Source organism: Micromys minutus (genome assembly GCF_963924665.1).
Source record: "Micromys minutus genome assembly, chromosome: 27".
NCBI lineage: Eukaryota > Metazoa > Chordata > Mammalia > Rodentia > Muridae > Micromys > Micromys minutus.
This window is the reverse complement of record NC_137962.1, coordinates 40361814-40367813: the sequence shown is the minus strand read 5'-3', so window position 1 is coordinate 40367813 and position 6000 is coordinate 40361814.

Sequence of the window (6000 nt, the reverse complement as noted above, 5' to 3'; positions counted from 1 at the left end):
CTAGGAAACAAAGCAAAAGATCCTTCTGTGGACTCTGCCAGGACCCTGATTCAGATTCCACCAAAAATTCCGGTTTCCTTTTCCCTCTCCATCCCCCCTCCCTCTCTCAAACAGGAACTCTGTGCTAGGCCTGTGAGGCAGAGGCAGAGCTCAGTGAGTCTAAGGCACTATTGCTCACTCAGAGCAGGCATTGCCAATCAATCACAGCACACTTCCCTTAGAGCCTGGGCTCAGCTTCCTCCTGTCTTCACGGAGCTCCAGGCAGCCAGTTCTCACCAACTGGAGTTGGCCCGAATATGGAAACTGCTGCCCCTGGCTAGCACGGCCTTCCCATGATGATTCTTTCAATGTTTTAAAAAGAGCAAAACTCCTCTTTGCTTTCCCTGGGGAATGTTCTTCTCTGCGTAAGTGGTTTTGGTGCTTGACCCTGGCAGCCGGCTCTTGAGTCAACATGTTTGAGGACTTTGAGCAACACAGAAAGGCTCTGTGGGAGTCCCGCCTCCCTACCCTCACAAGACAGGGTCCTGCACTAGGTGATTGCTGCAGCCAATCAGCGCATGCTTAGTGGCTTTAAAACCATCAAGGCATGCTAGGGATCTAGGCCCAAAACCTCTCAGTATTGCAAAAGGGGGGTGGGGGGATAGGGAAACAGACAGAGAGACAGAGAAGAAGGAAGCCAGGCAGGCTGGCCATTGAGATGGCTCAGTTAGCCTAACAACCTGAATTTGATCCCTGAAACCCACGTACCGGAAGGAGAGTATCAGCTCCTTCGAGTTGTCCTTTGACCACACATCTGACCTCAAATAAGTAAACCTACATTTTTAAAAAGGGGGGGGGGGCTGAGTGGGGAGAAAAGCCTGGCCAAGTGGCTCTCAGGTGGCAGCAAACACTTATATAATTCCAGCACTCAGGAAGCTGAGGCAGGAGAATTGCCATGTGTTCAGGGGCAGCCTGGCCTACATCCCCAGCCCTAGACATGCACATTCACATAGAAGACAGAATGCCTTGAGTCCAAGGAACCAGGAAGGCTGGGTGGTGGGGGTGGGGGGAGGAAGCAGGCTTCTCTGCTTGGATTGCAGTGCAGGCCCTATCTAGTGTCTACAGAAAAAGGAAGAAGAAAAAAAAAAGCCTGGAAGCGACCCACCATCCTAATCCTGAGGCCCCAGGGAAGCAGTGACTTCCTGAGAAGAAACAAGTTCCCACAGGTTTTATCTTCCTCCTGTTGTCTTCAGGCAGAAGACACTGCACCCTCACCCACATCTCTCCTCACTGCACCCCCACTCCTATCACCTGGGAAGTGAAGTCAGGGATGGCTTAGAACCAGAAGGGCTCCAGGACACATGGCCACACCTGGTTCTCCAGCCTATGTAGGGCGAAGAGAGGGGGTGACAGAGGGTATCTTGGGGTGCTGCCCTCCGAGGCTGGTGAGCACATGGCATAGTCTCTCCCAGATGGATTGTGTCCTGAAGCCCTTTCCTTGGCCAACCCCATTACACTCTCCTCAGAGCGAGAACCCAGACCCACGCAACGTGGAGCCTGAGACTCCGCCGCACTCTGAGACAAACTCTAATGCGAGCCAGGCAGTTTCTTCCTCTCTCTGGATCTCAGTTTCCACACTGATTAAAGGAGAGGGTGGATTCCATCATTAAAGGATCTCCTGGCCCCAAGACTCCTGACAGGATAACATTGGACAGAGCTTGGACTGGGGTGAGGGTAGGAAGTCTGACCCCTGTGTGCAGCCCCTGTGAACCAGATGTCAGGCCCGGAAGCAAGGTGGCTGATTAAGCAAGAGTCTGGCCTGAGGAAAGGACTTCTAATTCTTTCTTTCCTCCCACCCCACCCTCACTGGGCTGATGGCTGACAGAAGTCTTTTCCTCCCTTCCTTCGGTCTTCTGTCCATCTGTCCATCCGTCCTTCCTTACTTTTCTTTTTTTTTTTTTTCTGTGTAGCTCTGGCTGTCTAGCTTTGTAGATCAGGCTAGCCTCAAACTCACAAAGATCCACTTGCCTCTGCCTCTGGAGTGTTAGGATAAAAAGTGTGCACCATAAGCCTGCAACAAGTATTTTTAACCACAAAGCCATCTCTCCAGTCCCAAAGATTTATTTTTATTATTATTTTTTAAAAGATTTATTTATTATATATAAGTACACTGTAGCTGTCTTCAGACACACCAGAAGAGGGCACCAGATCCCATTACAGATGGTTGTGAGCCACCATGTGGTTGCTGGGATTTGAACTCAGGACCTCTAGAAGAGCAGTCAGTTCTCTTAACCACCGAGCCATCTCCCTAGCCTGACTTTTTTTTTAAAAGCATGTTTAAAGCATAGTCTTTCTTTCTTTTATTTGTTCTATCATCATCATCATTTTATTTTGGTTTTTCAAGACAAGGTTTCTTTATTCTGGTTCTGTTCAACAGTTCTGGTTGTTCTGGAACTCACAGATATCCACCTGCCTCTGTGTCCTGAGAACCAGATTAAAGGTATGGGCTACCAAGCCTGGGGAATCCTTTTTGGTACTTTAAATTTTGAGACAGGGTCTCAATATGTAGCCCAGGCTGGCCTTAACCTCACTGAAAGCCTCTGCCTCCTGAATGTTCAAGTCTTCTTCTTCTTCTTCTTTTTCTTTTCTTTCTTTCTTTCTTTCTTTCTTTTTTTTTTTTTTTTTTTTTTTTTTTGTTTATTTTATGTATATAAGTACACTGTAGCTATCTTCAGACACACCACAAGAGGGCATTAAATCCCATTACAGATGGTTGTGAGCCACCATGTGGTTGCTGAGATTTGAACTCAGGACCTCTGGAAGGGCAGTCAGTGCTCTTAACCACTGAGCCATCTCTCCAGCCTGACCTTACATTTCTGATCCTCCTGCCTCCACCTCCCTGAGTGCTAGGGTTGCAGGCATATAGCACTACACCCAGCTTATGCAGTGCTGTGGACGGAACCTATGGTTTGGTGCATACTTGGTACTCTACCAGCTGAGTGCTACATTTTCCAGCTCCAAAAACCTGTTTTTTTAATTTTTAAAAAAATGATTATGTCTTTATTTATTTGTTTTGCACATGGGTTTGCATCCATACACAACAACCCACGTAGGGAGGTCAGAGGAAAACTCGTAGGAGTCATTTCTTTTCCTTCACCATGAGGGTTCAGGGGATGGTCATGAGGCCTGACACTTGGTCTCTTCCTGCTGATCTCTCTCACTAGCCCCTCGGGTTAGTTAATCATGATGGTGATGGAATAGAAAAGCCCAGCATGCACTGGGGCAGTAGGAGTGAACTGATGAAACTCATTTTAACATTATGGCCTGTGCCAGGTTGTGAGGCAATGTGTTTCTTATTCTGGGTCATGATCAAAACCCCGAACAGTCACTGCCTTAGATCTGCGGGACAAAGGAAGCCTGCTCCAGAGGCCCTCCCTCTTGGCTGCAGCTCTCCTTCCTCCTTCCTGTTCACGTTTATACCTGTTTATTTCAAAACTCTCCTCTGAGCCCGAGAGCACCCTTTCCTTCACCCAGGGAGGCCTTACTGAATGTCCCCAAACGAGGCAATCTGCCACAGCACAGGGCTCCCCTATATAATTAGCTGGTCCAGGGCAGGATCTGACAGGAGGTGGAGCTGGCTGGCTCTGATGTGGAGATCCAGGAAGAGATGAAATTGATTGGAGCTGGACTGCTGGGGGTTGGGGGTGGGGGCGACTGGCTGCCTTTTTGTCTTTTTTCAAGCAGGTCTCATCGGTCCTAGATAGCCTGGTACTCTTTGCATAGCCCAGAGTGACTCCAAACTCTTGGTAATCCTCCTGCCTCCACCTTTCACTTTGGTTGTATGTACCCTTACTGCTCACTTGTACCACGGCAGGAGAATGCATAGGTGTGTGTTGGGGATGGAAGCCAGGGATTTCGTGCATGTGCAGGTCGGAGCCTACAACTGAGTTTCACCTGGTTAGCTACTTCCGTTTCTGTTTTAAGTCTCACTCTCCTGTAACCTTCAGAAGATCCTAGACTATGCCTCCTGACCTTTTCAATCACCGCAAGCCTGAGAGTTCTTGGGTGGTCTCCTAGCGCCCTCAGATGTATCAGGTGAACTTCCAGGAAACTGCAAAGAGCTAGCCAGGGAGGAGAGTGTACTGGCAGCAGCGGAGACAGGTTGGAGAGATGACTCCGTGGGTTAAGACTTTGCAGCCTTCCCCCCTCAGGACCCATACGATGGAAAGAAAGAACTAATTCCTGCAAGGCGTCACAGACAATGATACATCTATACAGTTTAACACAATGAAGCAGAGGGGCCTGGGCCTGGCATGCCATGGCAGGCGTGCCCTGGGAAGAGCAAGGTTTTCCTCAGGTTCCAGTCAGGTTCCAGGTACTCTCTCTTCCCTCCTCACCGAAGATGGGCAGGGGTGAGGTTCCCCTCTGTTCTCTCTACAGGTGATGGCTTCTAGGTGCATACCGAAAGCCTGGAGGTCATCAGCAAGCTTCTGGGTGTGTCCTTGTATTCTCTTCCCCCTTCTTTACTCTCCTGAGTGTGTGTGTGTGTGTGTGTGTGTGTGTATGTGGGGGGGGTTGACAGAGGAGAGGGAGGACCAGAGCCAAGTGTGTCTGTAGGTCCAGTACTTTGGAGGTGGAAAGGATCAGGAATTCAGAACTCCTACATAGCATATCCAAGGCCAGACTGCAGACACTGAGCCCCTTTCTCAAAACAACAAAAAGGAAACTACCTCACAAACGGACCCATCCCCATCTCCTGTCCCAAGGCTTCTAGTTTGAGACTTCTTTTCTTAAAAGGAGAGATTACTAGTAAAAGCTGCGCTTAGCCTAGTCTTAGTTTTTCTCCTCGACCTTAGGATGGATTGAGATGTGAGAAACATGGAGTCCGGGTCTGGAGAGATGGCTCAGCGATCAAGAGTGCTGTTTGCTCTTGTGGAGGACCCGAGTTCAGTTCCCAGCATCCATATGGTGGCTCACAACTGCCAAAACATCCACCCAATCCAAATACAAAACAAGAGGCAAATTCAACACCACTGGTTGAAGTTCCACAGATCAGCCATACAGAACACTCTCTGCCCCAGCCCCTCAGGTAGCCCACAGTATCTACTAAATCCACTCTGGCTAACTGCTGGTTCTGGTTTCAGGTCCTGTACGGGGGACACACTGGCAGGTGCCCAGCACGCTCCCCAGGCTTTTACAGTCTTTAGTGAGAGAATTTTGCTGCTCTTCCCCAAAGCCGTGGTGAAGGCGGGGCCTTGGGTATGAGCCTGGCCGGGCTTCTCACCTTATTTGGGCAGGCGCTGTGCTAAAAGGGCAGGTCTTCCCACCCCGCTGGTCCCGCCCCCATACCGTGCCCACCCCTGGGGCTCGATCTACACAGAAATCTGGTGCCTGCCTTCTTCAGGCCAGGCTAACTAAGGTGTTGGCTGGCTTTTCAACTTAACCTTCATTTCGCACCAGCCAAGGAGCTCACCAGGCATCTGGGGCAGGAGAGAGCTAATCTCCACAGTCAGAACGAACTGTCACTAACCTAGTCTGCCCTACCAGGACAGACTTTCTCTAAGGTGGCAGAGAAGTCTCTAGCCCTAGACTGAGCCCAGGACTTTGCTCCATTAGAAGTGTGTGGTTAATTTGATCTTTTTCAGGCACATCAATTACAGAGGAAGTCCACCCCGAGGATACCAGTGTCACCTTATTTCCCTCTCCTTTGGAGCTTTCTTTGGCTTCTTAAAAATACAGATCTCGGTTTGATTTAATTCTCTGCTGCCTCAACTTTTCTTAAGTCCTTGACAACCCTTAGCTTAGGACACAGGCCTACGTGTCTTCTTCTTCTTCTTCTTTTCTTTTCTTTTCTCTCTTTTTCTTTCTTTCTTTCTTTCTTTCTTTCTTCCTTCCTTCCTTCCTTCCTTCCTTCCTTTCTTTCTTTTTCCTATTTGGAGATAGGGTTTCTTTGTTCAGCCCTGGCTGTCCCAGCACTATACAGACCAGGCTGGCATTGAATTCAGAGATTATAGGCATAGA